Source organism: Aethalodelphis obliquidens, unplaced genomic scaffold, assembly GCF_003676395.1.
Source record: "Aethalodelphis obliquidens isolate GAN/ISIS:26980383/991018 unplaced genomic scaffold, ASM367639v1 scaffold2, whole genome shotgun sequence".
Taxonomy (NCBI): domain Eukaryota; kingdom Metazoa; phylum Chordata; class Mammalia; order Artiodactyla; family Delphinidae; genus Aethalodelphis; species Aethalodelphis obliquidens.
The window spans coordinates 80,562,449-80,586,220 of record NW_020837946.1 but is presented as its reverse complement, the minus strand read 5'-3'; the positions used below and the strand labels follow the sequence as shown (position 1 = coordinate 80,586,220).

Here is a 23,772-nt window from a genome sequence, read left to right as displayed (position 1 = left end):
GAAAGGAATTTGGAAAAGGTACGTAGGTGAAGAACAAGTAGATGTGATTCTGTGTGTCCTTTCTCCAGGGAAAAGGGATCAGAGGCAGCTTGAGTTTCTCAATTCATGGTGGCTCCAGTGGGTGCCAGGCAGAGCCCCACATTTTGGCAGCCTCTTCTTTTCTGCAGATGGAAATGAACTCATTGGCAGCTACACACCGAGAATGAGAAAGGCTTCAAAACTCTTTTGGAGCTACTTAGTGAGGAGAGTTGCTGTTGAAGACGAGGATGGCTTATTTCCATCTTACAGGTGTGCATTTTGTTAAATGCACTTGGCCCTGCCCCATTAAATGAGCCTTTCGCTCTCGGTAGCTTGTTGAAAGAATTGCTAGGGCTCTGCTTCATTGCTTCTTGGCAGGCAGGTTAGTAGAACACTTTGGTAGCAAATGTCAAGACAGAATACTGAGGCTTAGAATTATGGCCTGCTTAAACCTCCTTAGCTTCTGTGGGCTGTTACTTTTGTTTATTTACTTACTCTTAAATTTTTTTCCTATGGTATGTCCCCTGTAGTGACAGAACCAAGAGCAACTGTGGATCAGTTTACTGCTTATTTAGTTATATTTTATGATTCTCTTTTTATTGGTTTCTAGATCTCCTGTGATTTAAGTGACTCACTTACTTCTGTGCATATCTGGGTTGCTTCCTCTTTAGCTAAACTCAGTAAGACTTTAAGGGGTTTACAGGCCCATATTTGGGAAGATGAATATTTTGGCTAGAGAGATTCTGAAGTGCGAAGTAGCCTTGGTACTCGTGGTCCTCTGGGGCTGTGCAGTCAATGTAACGAGGTTCATGAATGCTGCACAGTATCATTGACAGTCAATGGTGTTAGTACACTTTTTGCCCCCTTTTGATTTAAGATGTTGGAAAGGGAGTCACTGTAACCAGTCTAAACATGTTTCATTTCAAGGACAGAACTAGACATTTTCATTGATTGCTCTTCCCTTTGAGAACATTTTTGGGAACCCTGCAGAGTGGGCAGTTTTCAAAGGTGTCAGAACCACTGAGTCAAAATACATTTAATTGTTGGTCGATATGGTATAGTTCTATATGTATTGCTGCAAGATTATCAGAACTTATTGGGGCATTTGTTCTAATAGGCTTTGAGGGCTTCCCTGGTGGCACAGTGGTTGAGAGTCCGCCTGCCGATGTAGGGGACGTGGGTTCATGCCCCGGTCCGGGAGGATCCCACATGCCGCGGAGCGGCTGGGACTGTAAGCCATGGCCGCTGAGCCTGCACGTCCAGAGCCTGTGCTCCGCAATGGGAGAGGCCACAGCAGTGAGAGGCCCGCGTACCGCAAAAAAAAAAAAAAAAAAAAGGCTTTGACTTTTTGTAGGGTGCTGCTCTTTGCTAGAATAAAGGAAAAGAGGAGGTTGGGGAATTGTCCTTTCTACCTTCACTGTGCCTTGGTTTTCAGTATTGAGATGCATGGATGGAATGTGAAGGAGCTAAATAATTTTTAAAAACATAGTTTATTTATTCAACAAGTATTTATTGAATTGCCTGCTTGGTGCCAGGAGTTGGAGATACAGTAGTGAACTTTTTCTAGGGCATATGCTATATTGAGGAAGGAGGGAAAACAAACAAGTATGTCTCTGGTGATAAGTGCTATGCAACAATAGGGAGAGGGAAAGAGAGAAGAGAGAAAAGAAAAAAAAATAGTAAAGGAATAAGAAAACAGAAGAGGAAAGGAAGAGCAAGCAGGGGAGGGGGCTAGGGCATGCTGGGGTGCTGTTTTAAAGAAGCGTGGTCAGGAAAGACCTCTCTGATAAGGGGACTTTGGGCAGAGATCTATCTGAAGGAAGGGAGGAAGCAGCTGAATGCCAGCCGGGGAATGATCTGGGCCGAGAGGTGGAGTCCACCCCTCCCTGCCGCACTTCCCGGAAGGCACAACTTACTTCCCTTGCTGTTTTGGATTCATAAGCTAGATATTACCATTTTTACCATAGGTTTATGAAGCAGTTACTATAAAATGAGAGTTATGGATATAAAGTATTTGTTATGGTAGTTGTTGTTGTTAAGCATTATCTATTACATGGTATTCTGACTTTTTACAAAGTCACAAGAAAGACTCCAGCCCACCAAACTCTTTATTGCTTCTGAGGTATTTGTAGGCGTAGAAAACCATTCCTTTGGGGATGGGAATGCTACATAAATGTAGAATTGTTTTACTGCCCCTGCAGCTCAGATCACTGGAGAGTGTTTTCCTCTGAAATAAAAGCAGATTTGCTTAGGGATAGATTTGAATCAATGACAGAACTTGAAATGATGCCAGCAACCCCATTCTCTCACAGTGTATGATGTGGCAGAGGGGAAAGTTGGAGGAGGAGGAGGCAAAGGAATGCATTGGCTTTGCATTAGCCAGACCTGGAAGTAAGCCAGAATCCATCTAGAAACCATATAGTCAATCTGTGTTGTCAATCACTGTCTACCAGCCCAGAGCTACTGGATCAGGGCCTTTGGGGTTGGCATGCTGGAGTAAACAGTGAAGCAGACAAGGCTAAGAATGTGCTTAATTAGTAAGAGGATACCTTCATATTTTTAAACCAAAGTTACTTGGGAATCATGGAAAATATTCATGGCAAGAATGAACTCTTCAAAGCAGATTACTCCCAGTTAGGTCTGGTTTTCCCAGGGACCTTGTAATACCCCGGTGTCAGCTGTGTTTTGTAAATCTTGAGGGTTCCATAATTCAAAAAAAGTCATGTACCACGATGTTCATTGCAGCACTATTTACAATAGCCAGGACATGGAAGCAACCTAAGTGTCCATCGACAGATGAATGGATAAAGAAGATGTGGCACATATATACAATGGAATATTACTCAGCCATTAAAAGAAACGAAATTGAGTTACTGTAGTGAGGTGGATGGACCTAGAGTCTGTCATACAGAGTGAAGTCAGTCAGAAAGAGAAAAACAACTACCGTATGCTAACACATATATATGGAATCTAAAAAAAAAAAAAAATGGTTCTGATGAACCTAGGGGCAGGACAGGAATAAAGACAAAGATGTAGAGATTGGACTTAAGGACACAGGGAGGGGGAAGGGTAAGCTGGGACGAAGTGAAAGCGTAGCATTGACATATATACACTACCAAATGTAAAATAGGTAGCTAGTGGGAAGCAGCTGCATAGCACAGAGAGATCAGCTTTGTGCTTTGTGACCACCTAGAGGGGTGGGATATGGAGGGTGGGAGGGAGACACAAGAGGGAGGGGGTATGGGGATATATGTATGCATATAGCTGATTTCACTTTGTTATACAGCAGCAGAAACTAACACAACATTGTAGAGCAATTATACTCCAATAAAGATGTTAAAAAAAGGATATTTAATCAGTTTTATGTGTATGTTTACATATGCATATGTATGAATAAATAAATATGTATTTTCCCAGTCTCTCTCTGTGAAGGTTTAAAATATTTTAAAAGACAGAGTTAGAGGGACTTCCCTGGTGGTCCAGTGGCTAAGACCCCGTGCTCCCAATGCAAGGGTCCTGGGTTTGATCCCTGGTCAGGGAACTAGATCCCACATGCAGCAACTAAAGATTCCGTGTGCTACAACTAAACAGTAGATCCCGCATGTGGCAACGAAGATCCCGTTCGCCACAACTAAGACCCGGTGCAGCCAAAGGAAAAAAAAAAAAAGAATTAGAAACGTCAGAAAGCAAATGAGAGATAATTTACCAAGAACCAGAGGTGATATGTTATATCACTTTTGGGGGCACTTTTCCTTGATTCTCCCTGCTCACCCCTCCAACCCCTCAGGCTGGGTGAGATGCCCTTCCTCTGAGCTCTCAGAGTATCCTATGTGTATCTCAATCACAGAAGCGGCTTCTTCTTAATTCAGTATCTGTCTATGGGTTTCTGAAAACCTGACTGTGTCCTTGAGCTCAGAATCATCAGCCCTTTGCTTGGCGCTTGACGTGTAATAGGGGCACCGTGTATGTTTCTTGAGTAGATGATGAATAAAGGAGTTACTAAGATTTATATCTGGTTTGAACTTCTTGGTAGCCAAAGCAAGAAGAGAAATATATTGATTACCCAGTTCTCCTAGGCATATAAGAGTAAACAGAGCATTATTTTTACATTATTTTTTTTTCTTGGTGCTAAGTTCCTGAAAGTATCTGATGAAACATGATATAAAGATAGGATAGTAAGGGCTTCCTTGGTGGTGCAGTGGTTGAGAGTCCGTCTGCCGATGCAGGGGACACGGGTTCGTGCCCTGGTCCGGGAAGATCCCACATGCCGCGGAGCGGCTGGGCCCGTGAGCCATGACCGCTGAGCCTGCGCGTCCGGAGCCTGTGCTCCGCAACGGGAGAGGCCACAACAGTGAGAGGCCCGCGTACCGCAAAAAAAGTTTTGAGAAATGTTACTTTCAATAATTAGTCAGCTACTCTTGCCCTGGACTAAATGAAAGAATTACTTTGATAGAGCCTGGCAGCTGGAGGCCAACTCTAGCACCTGGAGAATCTGGGTCTTCATTAGCTTCCCAGCAGATTACCTGTTAGAGCATCACTTTCCCAGATGGCAGTGGGTCCATGAGACAGCTTATTTTATGCCACTGGATTTTATTTTCATGATTGCAACTATCTGATAGATATCTACTGAGATTTTATTGTGCTCTCAGGCGTAGGCATTAAGTGGAGTGTATGAATTAAGGGAAGACATCCAATAGAAAACAAATGGTGAGGATGCTGCAGTTTATTTAGGACTTCAGCACGCCCTCACCTATACCCTAACAGGTGTGGGTTCTTCAAATTCTGCAGAAAAATTTGCCCTGGCTGACTTGTAGGCTTGATGGGAAAAAGATTATTTTTTGGAAACAAATGTGGATATCAGAATACAGGTGAGAATAAGTTAATGGGTACCTGCTTAATTAAAAAATATTTTTAGGGCTTCCCTGGTGGCACAGTGGTTGAGAGTCCACCTGCCGATGCAGGGGACACGGGTTCGTGCCCCGGTCCGTGAAGATCCCACATGCCGCGGAGTGGCTGGCCCCGTGAGCCATGGCCGCTGAGCCTGCGCGTCTGGAACGTGTGCTCCGCAACGGGAGAGGCCACAACAGTGAGAGGCCCCCGTACAGAAAAAAAAAAAAAATTTTAAATCGGCTTCTTTGATGAAGACAGAATAGTGCCAAGAAGTACAAAGATACAGTTGCTGAAGGAAAGAAGGTATTTTTGGTGAGGTATGGGCTGAGACAGGAGAGAGAGGGCAATTAAAAATCCTTTGATTCAGCAACATAATTATTATTTGAATGTCTTTAAAGGGTGTATTTTCTTTTAAGTTAGATAATCAATTAGTGGAGAAAGACATTGAGTGGTTAAGGGTTTTGTATCTCGAGACAGTCAGAGGAGAAAGGACCAGAAACAGATATTTACTGAGCATCTACTTTTTTTCCAGGCAGCTATAAAGAGTTTTTAGATATTTTTCCTTTCCTCTGAACTCTTGTGGTAATTCTATTAGTCAAAGAAGGGGAAACTGGATTGTCGACGTTAAGTAAATTGTTGAGCTTGTGTAGTTAGTGTATACATAAAAGCCAGGACTGAAAGCCACTTAAGTGTTTTCCAGAACTCACCCTGGTGTTAATTTTTTATTTTAAACCTGCTCCAGTGGCTTCCCATTTGCATGTAAGGGACCCACAGGGGCTTCAGAGCTTTACAAGGGCTTTGTTCAAGAGCACATCTGGCATTATCTGTAATACAAAAATGTCTTACAGATATATGTATGTCTATATTTCAAGACTGTGTAGCCATTTTGAGATTCCAATTAATGTATTTGAAAGCATTATGTCTAGAATATAAATTCAGCAAGACCAGAGACTTTTTGGTATATTTTCTGTGATGTAACAAAGTGCCTAGAACCGCATTGTCATAGCAGATTGCTCAGTAGATATTTGTGCACACCAAGAATGAAAGTCATTATAGTTCTTTAAATAAGCCATGCTTTAATTCTATTGATAGAAATTTAGACTGTTTCCACTTTTTTCTTTTATAAACAATACTTATATAGGCTGCAACTACGTTCTTATACATACCTCTTTGCACTTTATAAAGAAATATCCTATTATTTCATTGCAATAGATTCCTGGAAATGGAATTGCTGGGTGAAAGGAATACATATTTTAGATTTTTTTTTTTTTTTTGCTGTACGCGGGCCTCTCACTGTTGTGGCCTCTCGCGTTGTGGAGCACAGGCTCCGGAAGCGCAGGCTCTGCGGCCATGGCTTATGGCCCCAGCCGCTCCGCGGCATGTGGGATCTTCCCCGACCGGGGCACGAACACGTGTCCCCTGCGTCGGCAGGCAGACTCTCAACCACTGCGCCACCAGGGAAGCCCTATATTTTAGATTTTGATACAACCTTCCTGCGAGCAGTTTGGCACAATTTATCAATGACATTAACTCTAATAGCATGTGAGATTGTGTGTTTCACCTCAATCCGGCTGACACGAGTTTTCAGGCTTTTTGCTCTCTTAAACTATCATTAAATTCCAAAATTTGGTAGGCTTACTGCTTCCTCTGAGTTTCTATTTATCCTTCTTAGAAGCTAGGACAGTGTAGTGTGGCTTCTTTCCTCCTGTGTTGAGAGAGTATGTATGATGATATTATTCAATGAAGTTTTTTTTTTAACCCAAGTTATGTTCTCTTTCCTACTCTCTGCACCCCTATTTGAATATATGGATTCTCTCTTGTCATTGGTAACTATGTGCCTAAAGAGGAAAAAGAAGTCTAGAATTGGTTGTATATCATTAGCAAGTGGATCGGACCACTTGGTGAGAAACCATGGATGCATTTCTAGACCAGATTTAACCGCTGTGGGAATGATCGGTCATTGGGAATGTGGGGTCTCTTGTTCTGGCCCAGCCAGCAATGTAAATGCATGAGAGTCTATAGTATGTTCCTGTTGTCTGTTAAGGATGCAGAGAAGCAGCTGCAAAGACCTTGATCTTTGCCCCATAAGCAGGTGTGGATGGGAAAATCCATGTGTGACCAACAGGTCTTTCTGTTACCAACCAGGGTTCTTGGCTTCCTTAATCAATAGAAATTGATCAGAGGCCAGGCAAGAAATTCAGGCAAGGCTTTATTGGGGCCCCTGCTGCAGCAGGGGGAATGAGAACAAACAACAGTTTGCTTGCTCGCTCCCCCAAGGGGGACGAGCTGGTTCCTTATATGGGGTGAGAGTAGGGGTGTGTCTGGGGGTGGGGCCAGACGAGTGGCTTAGGTGGTCTGCCCACCCCTTTGGTGGTGGTGTGTGCAGGGGGCATGTGCAGTACCCTGCTTTTGCTCCTGGCTGTTCAGAAGTGGCAGTTGGGTTTTTTTTGGTCTTTTTGTATCTTGTGACATAATTTGCCCCAACTGCTCATGCACGCAGTTATTTTTAGTCCCTTACAGTTTCTTCGTATTTTTGTTGCTCAAGGATATGTTTGTCCAGGTGCAAGCACTGCAGCAAAGGGTCCCCGGTCCCAGCCTGTCTCATTGCCTAGCAAGGAACGTAAAAGGCACTGACTTATTGCTGGTCTTTGCTTTGCACAGGTTTTCAGCAGAGGATTGTAAAAACCTCAGAAGCATGTGCCCGGCATTCTCCAAAACAAAGTTAGCAGTCTGTATCTTCTGAAGTAATTAGTGTTCTGTCTTATTCACACAAGAAAACTGTGTAGACAAGAATAGAGTTGACCCTTGAACAACCTGGGTTTGAACTGCATGGCTCCACTTACAGGAGAATTTTTTTCAGTAGTAAATAACACAATACTACGTGATCTGTTGGTTGAATCCACGGTTGGTTGAACCTGTGGCTGCAGAACCATGGACACAGAGGACCGACTATGAGTTACACGCAGATTTTCGACTGTACAGAGGGTTGGCACCCCTAACCTCCTATTTCCTCTTTTTGCATAGGCTACCAGGAAGTTCCGAACCAAAGCTAAATTCTAATAACCCATTCATCATTGCTTCAGTAAAAACATACATGGAGCTCCTCTTCCTTGTCAAGTACCGTGAAAGTACTGGTGGGTTCAGGTTGCTGCTCGGGAAGGAATGGTTTCTTGCCTCCTTGAGCCCCGTGCTTTGGATGCTTGCTCTGGAAGGGGAGAGCCCAGCTTTTCCCATGGAACATAACCTGTCTCCACTAAGCTTATTAGCACTAGAAAGGAGGTGGCTCATTTTCCTCTCAGGTAGAGACAAAGGCTGCTCTTGTCCCAGGTGAAGGGCCTTTGGTGACTTGATTAGCACACAGCCTGGCCTGTGCTGACTTTCAGATGGAGACTATCAGATATAATCTGCCGCCTCATTAGGCTGACACTGTTCCTGCCCCCTCTTGTAATAATGTCACTGGAGCACTTAGTAATCTAGGTAAGTGCTGTAAGCATACACTGCAGAGGTAACCCAGGGTCAGTGGTGACAGATGCTTGAAAAAGCAGTTGTTTTCTCATTCCTGGCTCTGGTTAAAATATAACAGGGCAAGAGGTCTAATAATCATGCAGATTTAAATATTAGAGGAGCAACATTTGAGGCAATATAACTTTTTATCTCTGATTCAAACTTGCAGGTTTTCAAGATTGAGGGGACAGTGCAATAAAGTGGCTGATTGCCATGGGCTTACAGAAGGGTTCCTTTATTTTAGAGAAGAGAAGGCAGGGAGGGGCCCTTAAGTGTTTGAAGATATGTACAAAATGGACAATATTTATGAACTCTTCTTTTCCAGTGAAAACAGGAGGTTATGTCTTATTAATGATTCAAGGAGTAATTAGGTTAGACTATAAGAAGAACTTGCTGGCTAGAGACTGGAAAAGCCCATGGGTGGGGGAGTGGAGTAGGCTCCCACCTTTTATACATACATATATGTGTGTGTGTGTGTGTGTGTGTGTGTGTGTGTGTATAGTCTTTTAATAGTAGGCACTTATTTTCTTTATTGGAAATGGATTCCAGAAACAGTTGGGCTGATGCTAGGCTGTGCACTAATTCACAAAAGTATATAACCTGCCCCCAGAGAACCATGCAGATGTGGCAGGAACTGGACAGATCATTCTATATTTAGTGGGTTACAAGGATGCAGTGGGGGAAGGTGCTTCCCAGGATGTGGGGCTCCCTTAAAGAACCAAAATGGGGGAGGGATGCCTTCAAAGCAGAACTGTCTGGAAGCATCAAAGTGGAGCGACTACTTTCTGTCCCTGTGATTCTCTGACATAGGATAGCACAATTTCTTTGGTAAGTGAAGCCCAGAGAAGGTAAATGGGAGAAGTCCAATAGAGAGCTGAATTTGATAGGGGTCCAGGGTGTCCCTCCAGGGGATGGGCAGATGAATCCTTGATCCTCAGGGACTTAGCTAGATCTGATATACCTGCCGGGTCATGAGGGCCGAGGTCCCTCCGAGATGCTTAGATTCAAATAACTTCATTGAACTTATCCTAGCTTTTAGAATGCTTCTGTATGGTATTGGGATTTTATTCCTCATACTGTTTGAAAGGGTCTTCCCTAACTTTTACAGTTGGATGACCAAGAAAATAAATGCTGATTCTGAACGTGTAACGTGTTAGCTTGGTGAATTTCAACAAAATCCAGCATTGAGGTACAAGTTCGTTCTCCCTTATTGAGTCTGCTCTTTCTCTAGAGAGAACTTTTCTCCATTTGCCCTATCTTTGAAGCTTGGCTAGGCTAAAAGACTAGAAAAAGCTGCAGTGTGAAAAAATAAACTTACGTTAGATGGGGTTTGGCCAAAACGTAAAGCTATGCTAGAGGTCTTCCATCTGCAAATTTTATTTATGTCCCATACGTAAATTAAATATTATGTACGTACCGTGTACTACTAGGTACTGATGGACAGCAGTAAACACTGCCCCCATGGGGCTTACCTTCTAGTGCGGGAAGCAAACAAATAAGCAGTGAAAATCATGTTAGGTAGTGATAAGTGATGGGAAAAGAGATAAGGGTAAGGAGAGCTGAGTGGGTCCTTGGAGTAAGTCATGTGACTGCCTGAGAGAGTGGGAGCGCTGCTGTGGTGGTGGCGCTGGGACCATTCCAGGAAACAGGAACAGCACCTGCCAAGGTCTTGAGGTAGGGCTAGAATTTGCTTGGTATGTCCTTTGGGAGTAGGGAGAGGAGAGAGATCAGAGAGGTAGCCAGGATTCATCAAGCTGGTTTGCCATGAAAGGAAGCAGTCTTCCATTTGTTTGCACTGTTCTTGCCCTGCAGTTTTTGACTGAACACGCTTCCACGTACCAGTCAGGTAATGAACCTCTTGAAAACCTTGTTGAACATGTTTGCTGGCTTAATTGCACAGACACGTTAGCCCTGACAGTTCATCAATAAAGGAATTTAAAGGGAATGTGCAAAGGAATTTGGAATGTCTGCAGTTTGTTAGGCTTATCACTAGAGACTTCATTTTATTTAGATACTGTATTTTAAATGAACGAATAAAATGACAAGGCTTTTTGCCTGTTTATTATTTCAGTAGTAATACACGAACATGGTAAAAATGCAGATAATTTCCTTTAGTTAAAATAAGGCTTCCCTGTCTCCCAGTTCTTAGAGAAGCAACCACCGTTAGCAGATTCTGTTAGCAGGGTATGTTCCTAGAATGAAAATAAATACCCTTTTCCTCTATAAAAAATGAATGGTCATGGCTATACGCATTGTTTCACATCTTAAAGATCTTGGAGCCCTTCAATATCATAAATGTGGCATTGTCTCATTCTTGGTGCTATTCAGTTACCTTAGAAGACCACAGTTTAGTCATTCCCACATTGATGGACATTAAGGTTTTTGTATCTTTTGCTGTAACAGTCAATACTGTGATGAAAATCCTTGTACACTCTTGGCTTTGCACATTTCTAAGTGTATCTGTAGCAAAAATTCCAGGAAAGCATTGATAGACAAGGGGGAAATGTGTATTTTAACTTTCGATAGATTTGCCAAATTATAACAATTTACACTCCCACCTTGGCCAGGAGTCCATGCTTTCCCACATCCTAACCAACCACCTTGTATTACCCTTCTTCTGTGTTTGCAACGTAGGCAAAAAATGCTGTTTATTGTATTTTTATTTCTCTTAGAATGAAGTTGAATTCAGAGATAAACAATATTGTATTTTGGTCAAGGGGGTATTATGTGTGTGACTATGATCCTTTGAAGTATGTGGGGACTTCTTGGAAGCTGAGTACCTGGATAATTTTATAAATGGTCCCATGTGCTGGAAAAAAATAAAGAATGTGAATTCTGTTTGTTGGGAGCAGGGTTTTAAGAGTATTTTTGTATTAATCTCGCTGGTTAAATTGTTCACATTTTCTGTAGCCCTACTGGTTTTCTCCTGCATCTGTTCTCAGATCACTTCTTTCAGAAGAGAACATCTCCCACTCTGGGTTTTTCCATTTGTCCTTATAGTTGTCAGCTTTCACTTGACATTTTTGTAGACGATTATTGTTTAGGAACATTATAGTTATTTCTTCTTGGTGCACTGCACACATAAATTGTTCCTTTTTATCTCTGATATTAATATTGCTACACCAGCTTCTTCTCTTTTTAGGTGGTGTTTGGTATATCTTTCATTTTCTGTATTCTTTCTACATTTCTATCATTTTGTTCTGTTCTAGAAATGTCACTTGAAAACTGTATAAATGAGTCAGATTTGTAAACCCATTCAGCATTTTTTTTGGTTTTTTTAATGCACAAATTTATTAATAATCTCCAACCATTCAGCATTTTGTATTCTAATAAATGAAGTTCATATGTTCATACTCTTTGAATTACTGGTATATTTGAATTTATTTCTGGTATGTTATTTTGTGTTATGTAAAGCCTTTAAAAAATATATATATATTTATTTATTTGGTTGCCCTGGGTCTTAGTTGCGGCTGGCGGGCTCCTTAGTTGCAGCTCTCAGGCTCTTAGTTATGGAGCACCAGCTCCTTAGTTGCAGTATGTGGGCTCCTTAGTTGCAGCAGGCGGACTCCTTATTTGCGGTTCAAGGGCTCCTTAGTTGTGGCTCGCTAGCTCCTTAGTTGTGGCATGTGAACTCTTAGTTGCTGCATGCATGTGGGATGTAGTTACCTGACCAGGGATCCAACCTGGGCCGCCTGCTGTAAAACCTTTTTTTCTATTAAAAATAGTTCCCGTCTTCTGTTGGATTAATCAAATTTTCTTTTTCTTTTTTTTTAATATTTATTTGGCTGCGACGGGTCTTAGTTGTGGCACACTGGATCTTCGTTGCTGTGTGCAGGATCTTTAGTTGTGGCATGCGGGATCTTCGTTGCAGCATGTGGGATCTAGTTCCCTGCAGGGGGCCCGGGCCTGATCGAACCCGGGCCCCCTGCATTGGGAGTGTGGAGTCTTAACCACTGGACCACCAAGGAAGTCCCTAATCAAATTTTCTCTTATTCTTCCTTTTCCCCTTTGCCTAATTGGAAGCTGATTTAGTTTTCTAAGGCTGCTGGAACAAAGTGCCACCTGCTGGGTGGCTCAAAACCACAGAAATGTATTCTCTCACAGCTCTGGAGGCTAGAAGTCTGAAGTCAAGGTGTCTGCAAGGCCATGCTCCTCTGAAACCTGTAGGGGAATCCTTCCTTGCATCATCTTAGCCTCTGGTGGTTGCTGACAGTATTTGGCATTCCTTGGTTGGCCCTTACATCACTCTAACACCTGCCATCCTGATCACACAATCTTCCAAAGGTCTCTGTGGGGTTTCTGCTCTTAGCTTTATTATTTCCTTCTGTCTGCTTGCTTTGGGTTTATATTACTCTACTTTTTCTAGATTCTTGAGGTGGGAGCTAGATTATTGCTTTGAGACATTGCTTTTTTAATGTTTGAGTTTAGTAGTTTAAATTTCCCTCTCAACACTACTTTAACTGTGTTCCACTTATTGTGACCTATTGTATTTTCATTTTCATTCAGTTAAATATATTTTAAAATTTCCTTTAAGACTTTGGCTTTGACCCATTTAGAAGTGTAGTTTCCAAGTGTTTGGAGTTTTACCTGTTACCCTTCTGTTACTAATTTCTAGTTGATTCATTGTGGCTGGAGAATATACTCTGGCTGATATAAATTCTTTTAAATTTGTGGAGGTTGGTTTTATAGCCCATGATGTCTCTTTTGGTCAGTGTTCCATGGGCATTTGGAAAGAATGTGTTTCTGTTTGGGGCTGGAGTGTTGCATAAATATCTATTAGGTTCTGTTGGTTGATGGTATTTTTGTCGTCTATTCTTCTATAACCTTGCCGATATTCTGTCTAGTTGTTCTATTAATTGTCGAGAGAGGGCAATGCATTTCTTAAAGTCTTTCTTCTCAGAATGCATCCTTCCTCTTTGAAGACCAAAATATTTTCTGAATTCATAAGGAGCATTAATTACCTGACCAGTCAATCAATAGACCATGGTGGTTATGTGACCCCACTGTCCCTTCCTTGTATCCTTAACTCTTTCTTTAAAATAAATAATATATTTTGTTTTAAATTTTAATTTTTTAATTGAAGTATAGTTGAGTTATAATATTGTATTAGTTTCAGGTATACAGCAAAGTGATTCAGTTATGTGTGTGTGTGTATATACACACACACACACACACACATATGTATATTTAGATTATTTTCCATTATATATTAAGTATAGTTCCCTGTGCTATACAGTAAATCCTTGTTGCTTACCTGTTTTATGTATGGTAGTTTATATTGATATATGTTAATCCCACACTTCTGTTTTATCCCTCTCTCCCTCCCTCCCTTTTCCCTTTGGTAACCATAAGTTTGTTTTCTGTGTCTGTGAGTCTGTTTCTATTTTGTATATATAGATTCATTTTTATTATTTTTTAGATTCCACATAAAAGTGATCATATAATATTTGTCTTTCTCTGTATGACTTCACCAAGTATAATATTCTCTAGGTCTATCCATGTTGCTGCAGATGGCAATATTTCATTTTGTATGGCTGAGTAATATTCCATTGTATGTATACATATAGATAGATAGGTAGATAGATAGATATCTATCTATATATATCACATCTTCTTAAGCCAGTTCTCTGTTGATGGGCACATAGGTTGCTTCCATGCCTTGGCTATTGTAAGTAGTGCTGCTATGAACATTGAGGTGTATGTATCTTGCCAAACTAGAGTTTTTGTCTTTTTTTGGATATATGCCCAGGAGTGGGATTGTTGGATCATATGGTAACTCTATTATTTAAGGAACCTCCATACTGTTCTCCATAGTGGCTGCACCAATTTACATTCCTACTATTATTACCATCTTACGTTAGTGTGGCATATTTGTCACAATTAATGATCCAGTAACGACAAATTATAATTAACTAAAGTCCATATTTATTCACATTTCCTTAGTTTTGACCAAATGTCTTTTCTCTGTTCTAGGGGCCCATCTAGGATATTCCATTACATTTACAGACTATCCTTTATTTTTTTGTATTCATGAATCAATTTATTTTCCAGCGAAGTTTGTTAATTGGTAGCTTTCTCTCTTATGAGACAAGAATATTAACATACTTTAATTCCCCTTTGTTTTTGCACCCCGGCTTCTTGGCTAGTGTTATGTAAATTTTGGTTCCAACTTTTTTTAGGACTATAAATGCCAATGAGTTTATAATCATGGCAAAGACATTCAATGAGAAATGGCTGTTCTTGGTTTTCCTGTGCTGAGGACATCGGTGAAAACCATAGGTCTGCACAACCAAGTTTGGCTATCCAGTTGATGATTTTAGAAATTTGTCATCTGAAATTGCAGAATGATGTTTTTCTCAAATCACTCCACCTTCACCCCAAAAGAATGGCAAAGAAAATTAACCGTGGGTGGCAAAAACTTGTTTCAGTCTCAGTGGTTTGTAGACCCAGATATCTCCATCCAGTTGTCTCTCTTTTGGGGAAGCATAAAGACAGAATCATCATGAGATGCAGTAAAGAACACTGGCAGAGTTAAGTTGTTTTTAAAATTGCAATTATAACTAATTACATGCTAGGATGTGAACAGCTGCACAAGAATATTTAACAGATTTCTGGGAGTCATCCCCACTTTTGATATGCCTTTTGAAAAGCCTAGCTTATGGGAGTACATAGTGAGTGGTTATTTTATCTTTTCCATAAGACAGTGAAAAACCAAACCTGAAAATTAGCAAGAAATGGATTCTGTTTTTTGCTACGTGAGCTGCTCGTTGTTGGTTGCTTCGGCCGGTGGACAACCACAATACATGGCCTAGGTGCCTGAGCGTGGTCAGTGGGCACTGCTAGGTGAGATGAGATCAGTTCAAATTGGACAATGAGGGAAGTCTTCGTGGAGGTGCCCTCTGAGCTCAGTTTTGAAAGATGAGCAGGATCCTTTCATTCAACATGCATATATTAAGCTTCAACTGTGTACCCATCACTGTGTTAGAACTCGGACCCCAGGGTGAAACAAGTTATGACTTTTGCCTCTGGGGAGCTCATAGCGGGCTGGGGAGTGGGGACGGACTGATTGATTCATCACTGGTTACAGTCTCGTGCAGGGGATGGCAAACAGGCCAAAGCCAGCCTGTCACCTGTTTTTGTATGACCCATGAGCTGACAGTGCTTTTTTTTTTTTTTCCTTTGCGTTACGCGGGCCTCCCACTGCTGTGACCCCTCCCATTGCGGAGCACAGGCTCCGGACGCACAGGCTCAGCGGTCATGGCTCACGGGCCCAGCCGCTCTGTGGCATGTGGGATCTTCCCGGACCGGGGCACGAACCCGTGTCCCCTGCATCGGCAGATGGACTCTCAACCACTGCGCCACCAGGGAAGCCCAACTGACAGTGCTTTTTACAAAGCAAAGAGGAAGCAGGGAATGGGTATGGGGTTTCCCAGCACTGCTTCTTTGGACATTTCTAGCCAAAGTGGAGCCCATACCTGGCCCTTTAGACAAAGGCCTAATGTTTTATAGGTTAGATTCATAGCATACCCAAGGGGCTACAGAAACAGAGGAGGGACAGCTGAATATGACTGGGAAGTCACCAGAGAAGTCACCCCCAGAAGAGGAGATACTATGGGAACAAACTCCTGATTCCACTTGCTGTGCCTCCACATACCAGCTTTCACGTTGTCCATCCTTGATTTTTTCTTTTAAGATTTAGTTCTTCATCTGCTCCTTATAAAACATGGCTTTGGTTGTTATACTTCTCATCGTCCATTGATTGTGTTCCCTATAGGTGGGGCTTCAGGGGTTCTGAGGACCCCATAAACTGATGCACGTGTGCATTTTTCTGGGAAAAGGACACATGGCTTTCATCACATGCTCTAAGAGGTCCACGGTTTTAAAGTGGGTTTCTTTAAACTAAAATCAGGACTGCTGATGGTGGGTTCTGACCAGTGCAGAATTATGCAGAGGGATTATGAGTTCCCTTCTATTAGTCCAGGACAAGATCCTCATAGCCTTGTGCACTTAGAAGACATTTAGTGAGTGGCTCCTCTCAGAGTTCTCTGTGCTTGGGCTACGGGAGCAGTTTCTTTAGGGACATCGGGGGATATCAGAGGATATCAGCCTGGATGCTCAAGAGAATGGGGTCTGAGAGCAGGACGGAGAGGCCAACAATTTATTTGGAAGCTGTGAGCCCAGGGTGATGAAGGGAAGGAAGAGGAGACACGGAATGAGGAGGAGGCTGATGCCTTTCAGCAGCCGTGAGTGGCCACATCCGGCCCTCAGCAACGTACCCTTGGTTCCGCACTTCTCCAGCAGTGTTGCAAGGAGGGGGCCACACCTTGCAACGGTCCCTAGGAGACAGGAAGGAGGGATTTATGTGCCAGCCGCACTTGCGTCTTCTTGTCCTGTCAGTAAAACTTTATCCCACGAGGCCCTAACTCTACCTCCCTTCAAGGTGGCCTCCCCTAGCCTGCAGGGACCGCACAGGAAGCTGGGTCCCATGGTCCATAAGGTGGGAGCCTGGTCAATCCAAAAGCAGAGGGGCGACCCAGTGGAAGTGGGGATGACCATCAAAAGAAAAAGAAATTAGAAAAATGTGTTAAGGAATCAGAAGGTGCAGAAGGTTTGTTCCTGTCAATAGGAGAGAGACCTCTGAAGGAACAACAGGTGTCAGGTGGGGGCAGAGGAAACACCTGACCAAAGGTGGACATGGGGAGAATAGGGAGGAGAGAACAGTCCCCCTGAGACTGTGTATTCACCCTTCCTTCTTTGTATCCATCCGATACTTATGCAGCCTCTGTTCTGTGCCAGTGGTGATACAATGGGTAAACAAAACCAGGCATGGCCTTGTCTCTCATGGGGCTTAAATCCAACGTGGGAGACAGATATAAAGCACATCATCATACTAGCAAATGTAAAATTGCAGCTGTGTGAAGTGCTCCCAGTAGACTGCACTGAGAGCCTTTGTTAGATGGAGTTAAACACAGTGAGAGTGGTCAGATAAGGCTTTGCAGGCCAAGTGGCTCATGACCTGAAATAGAAAGGAGTGGTGGGAGTTAAGGGCAAGAGGAAGAGAGGGGAAAGCTCTCTAGGTTGGAGGACACCACGTCCAAAGGCTCTGTGGTAGGATGGAGCCCCGCACAAATGAATGTCAGAAACAAAGCCCATGTGACCGGAGCAGCTAGAGCACGCGGACAGCAGGTAGGTGTAAGGGGCCAGGCCTGGTTAAATGAGTTTCACCTTTTCCTGGGAAGCAATAGAAGATACTTGGAGGAATTTAAGTAGAGAACTGTTATAATCAGGTTAGAGGTAACTTGGAAGGCTCAGGCTAGAGGACACCCAGATACTGAAGATGCTCTCAGCTTCAGACTTTCATGCCAGAACTGTGGCTGTTGGATCCCTTCCTGGAAAACCCCAAATATGAACAACCCCAAGGATATATGAAGGAAAAGCAACTCCAGGAAAATCCCTGCAGCAACAAACAAAAGGCATTGGAGACTTTGGGGCTGGCAGCTATGGGAGACCCTCCTCATACTTACTTGCTGGACCTAGGAACATTTTTTAAATGTTGCAGAGCTTTTTCCAGACTATTATCTTTTCAGATTTCCTAGAAAATGTGTCAAGGCATGAAACTCAAGGTGCCTGCGTGGAAAGTTCCAGAACTGAACCTAGAATACAGGCCTCCTCCTGAGATTCCATCCCACAAGTGCGGTGCTGGGTGCCGGTCAGGCAAACAGCCCTCCACACAGTCCTGGGCCAGGACTCTACATAGGAGGGTGCCCAGTCCCAGGCCCTCAGTGTCTGCGCGGGGGCATTGACTCAAGTTCTCCTGGACCCTTACTGTGCCCAAGGCCCCAATATCCACTGGGCTTCCAGGGACTCCGTAGATAGTTGTATGGCCCATAACTCTGCACATTTAAAACAAAACACAAAAGAAAGCAGGAACCCCACAGTGAAGCTATTTGAGAAAGAATTTTATTGACCCAGCTACCAGGTTACTTCTGGCTTGCGATAAACAGAATAATCCAACTCATTAACCCAGGAGAAAGTGTTTCTGAAGGGCAGGCTTTTTGTATCTTGAAAAGCTTTAAGAGGGATTTAAATGTATTCTCATTTGGCAGGAACTTATGTATTGTGATTACCTCCAGTCAGAGTAAATTGTCTGATGTGATTTCAAGAAGCCTTGGGTTTGGGTAGAGCAGGGCTGGCTGATTACAAATTTATTCATATGAGCCAACGTGTGTGTGTGTGTGTGTGTGTGTGTGTGTGTGTGTGTGTGTGTGTGTGTGTGTGTGTGTGTGTGTGTGTGTATATTTTTCAAATCAGAGATGGTTGTAGTCTTGTGTTCTAAGCTGTGGGTCGTTTTGGTTCTTCCTTTTTTTCAGAATATTTCAAGATAACTGCAAGAACAGACCTCTCTTGACCCATTTATCTATGTAATTTTAATGCAGAAGAAATAATAAGGGAATATCTAGACACAAAAATCCAAGTGTTCGTATTCCCTGGTATGCTCGGCATTTTTCCTTTCTAAACTGGCTGGCTGCGCGTGAGAAGTTGATTTGACATGTCAAATCTTGGATATTCCTTGTAAAAGCTTTTACTTTTGCGTAGTAATTCTAAACTGTGTTACAGCTTCCCAGGGAAAAGAAATGCAGGACTTCGTGGTTGGATTTGAACAAATTGGAGGAATTTAGAAAGAGTCATAAAAGTGATTAAGGGCTGGAGGGAGTGACTGAAAAGACATTAAAGGAGTGAAATACATGTCTTGGCCAAACTACAGATGTGGGAGCAGCAGAGGGCAGAACACTTAGAGGATGGTGAAATGTTGGGAAAGGAAGAGGGGCTGTTTCAAGGCTCTTTACCTCTTTTGGGGTCATGGACCCTTTTGCGAATCCAGTAATAGCTCAGAACCTCTCCTCAGGAGAACTCCCGAGCTCACACATGCTTGGTGTGTCTGTTTCTTGCTCTTGTTCTTGGCTCTAGACATGTGGAGTTACCAAATGAGTCTGGAATTGCCAGAGCTTTTAATTTTTTTCAAGACAAATTAGAAACACAGATTTTTATGTTTTTTATGTGAATTTTTCCATATAAAGAAACTGTACTGACCAAATTAAATAGCATTCTGGACCATTGTAGCCTCTAGGTTGCCACAACATCTTCATCTTCCTTATTGTCTCTGAGTTCCTTGTATTTGTTTGTCCATTTGGTTGGCTCCAGTTTTTCACGTAGGGAGGCTTTCCCCAAAGTTCTGGTCATCCTTGGCTGTAAGTGGGTGGGGCTCTCCTGTAGGTGATGGATGGTGAGTATATATGGGTGTTTCTCTGGGGCACTTAGTTTTTCCAGAAGATTGTCCAGTCTCCCAAGAGGGTGAGGAGAAAGGTGGGGTATGAAGGGGGACAAGGGAGGGAGAAGGTCTGTGGTTCTATACCTGGATGCTGCTGTTGTAGGAGCAGGCGTTTGAGTATGCGGATTACTGCTAATCCGCTAGTTGTCAGTTTTACACTTCATCCTACTGCTCCACTGTGCGTGATGCCTTTGAAGCCAGAGAATCCTCTTCTTAATTTTTTCCAAAGGATGAAGCCTTGGTTTTTTGTAGGGTTAGATGCCTTGCTGTGCAGAGCTGGGGAGAGGCTCTGGAGGTCTAAGTTAGTCTGACTGCTTTTAAATAGTGTCTGTTTTCAACCTAAGATCCACCCCTGCCCTTTTGCTACCTGCTCTTCAGGTGCTGAGCCTCTCAGGGATTCTACAGAACAAGTTAGTTTGTTTCTTGTTGGTATCCTACTTGGCAGGCTGTTGGCAGGGCAAAGAATACCAAAAGCTAAATTAGTTACCATTTGTCCTTCTATTTTCCAAAATCTCTCTTCTGCCGTTAGCTGCTTCTTTACTAAAGTAAAGAAACATTTAATCATTTTAACCAACAATCTTTTTAGTGGGGATTTGGGAAGGGAAGGACAGAAACGTGTATTACAGTCTGCCATTAAAAAAAAATTGAAGCATAGTTGATTTACAATATTGTGCTTAAGGCGTACAGCAAAGTGATTCAGTTATTTTTTTCAGATTATATTCCATTATAAGTTATTACATGATATTGACTATAGTTCCCTGTGCTATACAGTAAATCTTTGTTGCTTATCTAGTTTATGTAGAGTAGTTTGTATCTGTTAATTCCATACTCCTAATTTCCCTCCCTCTCCCCTTTGGTGACCATAAATTTGTTTTTTATGTCTGTGAGTCTGTTTCTGTTTTGTATATAGATTCATTTGTGTTATTTTTAGAATCCACATATAAGTGATAATTGCATAATATTTGTGTTTCTCTGTCTGACTTACTTCACTAAGTATAATATTCTCTACATCCATGCATGTTGCTACAAATGGAAATATTTTATTCTTTTTTTAATAGCTGAGGAATATTCCATTGTATATATGTATATATATAAACACCACATCTTCTGAAGCCAGTTGCCTCTTGGTGGGCACTTGGGTTGTTTCCATGTCTTGGCTATTGTAGATAGTGCTGCTATGAATGTTGCAGTGCATATATCTTTTCGAATTAGAATTTTCAGTTTTTCCAGATATGTACCCAGGAATGGGATTGCTGGATCATGTGGTAGCTTTATGTTTAGGTCTTTAAGGAACCTCCATAAAGTTTCCATAGTGGCTGCATCAATTTACATTCCCACCAACATCACAAGGGTTATCTTTTCTCCACATCTTTGACAACACTTATTTGTTGTCTTTTTTGATGATAGCCATTCTGACTGGTGTGAGGTGATAGCTCACTGTGGTTTAGATTTGCGTTTCTCTAATAATTAGCAATGTTGAGCATCTTCTCATGTGCTGGTTGGCCATCTGTATGTTGTCTTTGAAAAAATGTCTATTGAGGTCTCTGCCCATTTTTTGATTGGATTGTTTGTTTTCTTGATATTTAGTTGTATGAGCTGTTTGAATATCTTGGATATTAACCCCTTGTCGGTCACATCATTTGCAAATATTTTCTCCCATTCTGTAGGTTGTCTTTTTGTTTTGTTGATGATTTCTTTTGCTATGCAAAAGCTTATAAGTTTGATTAGGTCCCATTTACTTATTTTTGCTTTTATTTCTCTTGCCTTGGGAGGATGACCTAAGAAAACATTGCTGTGATTTATGTCAGAATGTTTTGCCTATGTTCTCTTCTAGGAGTTTTATGGTATCATGTCTTATATTTAAATCTTTAAGCCATTTTGAGTTTATTTTTGTGTATTGTGTGAGGGAGTGTTCTAACTGCACTGATTTACATGCAGCTGTCCAGCTTTCCCAACACTACTTGCTGAAGAGACTGTCTTTTCTCCATTGTGTATTCTTGCCTCCTTTGTCAAAGATTAATTGACCCATAGGTGTATCATTTATTTCTGGGCTCTCTATTCTTTTCCATTGATCTATATGTCTGTTTTTGTGCCAATACCATGCTGTTTTGGTTACTGTAGCTTTGTAGTATTGTCTGGAGTCTGGGAGGGTTATGCCTCCAGCTTTGTTTTATTTCCCTTTGGATTGCTTTGGCAATTCTGGGTCTTTGTGTTTCCATGTAAATTTTAGGATTGGTTGTTCTAGTTCTGTGAAAAATGTCATGGGTATTTTGATAGGGATTGCATTAAATCTATAGATTGCTTTGGGTAGTATGGCCATTTTAACATTTCTTCTTCTAATCTAAGAGCATGGGATATCTTTTTAGTGGGGATCTGGGAAGGGAAGCACAGGAATTTGTATTATCAGTCTGCCATTTTTAACAAGATGTCTTCCTGCTTCCTGATCCAATTCCATCTTACTTCCTTTAGCCTTGTATTTTCTCACCTTTGAAAGGTCATTGATTCTCCAGTTTAATGATCTCTCTCTGGCCTCATCTTCAGTCTCACACTCAGATTACTGTGGATTCTTGGATCCTTCCTGTGGCTTCCTGATCCCAGCTACCCTTCTCCTACTTCTGGCCACCACTCAGTGTCGTGAGTTAGCTCTCCTTCATCTGCTCTCCCCTAAATATATGCATCCCCCAAGGACCTGCCCAAGGCTCTCTTCTGAAACAAACATAGCCATTTCCATATGCACAGCTGTTACCTTTAAGTAGGGACTCCTGGGTCTGCATCCTGAGCCCTGACCTTCTCTCTTGACCTAGTCTAGCAAGTATAAATGCCTGTTGAAGATACTTGGAGAGAAGTCCTGCTGAGACCTCACATTCACATGTCTAAAACCAAGTCAGTTTTATCTCCCATAGCCTGTTCTTCCTCCTGTGTTTTTCATTTCTGTTAATGGTGTCACTGTCCTCCATTTACTTCAGATCCTCAGGGCCATTTCTCAGCTACTACTTTTTCTCACCCCAGAATCTAATTAGTTACAAAGTTCTATTGCTTTTATCCTCACAGGGCCTCATAACCTGTCTTTATCTTTCGTTTCCATTTCCACTGCCCTTGCTGAGGACTGTATCGCCTCTTGCTTGAATTATTGCAAAACCTTCTTACTGCTGTTCCTACCTGTATTTCATCTTCCCTCCAATTCATCTTCTATACCAGTGACTCCCAAATGCAGATCTAGTAACATCAAAGTGAACTGTGATTTAAAAAACTGAGTATTTCTGGATATCTCCACTCAGTGATTATGGTTAATTAGGTCTGGGTGGGATGCAGGCCTCTGAACTTTTAAAGATGCTCCACAGTGAGTAAAGCAAATTTAGAACAATGTTTACTCAATGTATCATTTATGTAATTTTAGGACAAAAGCAATGCTGTATAGTTTTTATGAATCTATACATATATCTGTATACATCTGACTCTTGAACGATGCAGGGGTAGGGGTGTCTACCCTGTGCACAGTCAAAAATCTGCTTAACTTATAGTCAGCCCTCAGTATGTGCAGTTCCTTCATATACAGGATTCCTCCATGTCTGTGGTTCTGCATCTTCAGATAACCAACCGTAATCATGTAATACTGTAGTGTTTACTACTGAAAACAAATCCACCTATAAGTGGACCTTCACAGTTCGAACCAAACCCACTTTGAAGGGTCAGCTGTATAAATGTGGACAGGAAGGATACTCATCAAAGAGAAGTGTTTATTTCTGAGGAAGAGAACAAAGGGGAGCTCGCTCAAGGAGAGGTATGGTTTATTTCTCTTAAAAAATTCTAAAGCCAAAATGGCAAAACGTTGACATGATTTTGTTGTGAATGGAGAATTGTTGTATTGTTTTCTGTACTTTTCTGTCTATAGGAAGCGGTTTTGAAACTCTCCAGATGATTCTGTTGCCTACCTAGGTTTAGGTTCTGCAGAAAATGCACCCATGACCACATCACACCTGTCTGAAAGGCTCCCAGGACTCCCATCTCCTGCAGAGTCAATTTCAAGGTCC

The 23,772-nt window shown here is 42.0% G+C and overlaps 1 protein-coding gene across 2 annotated transcripts in view; it reads left to right on the top strand.

Annotated features, from left to right (window-relative positions):
- LYPD6B (LY6/PLAUR domain containing 6B) overlaps positions 1-23,772 on the top strand; it is a 206,004-nt gene that overhangs the window by 96,800 nt on the left and 85,432 nt on the right. The gene's annotated exons all lie outside the window — the stretch shown is intronic.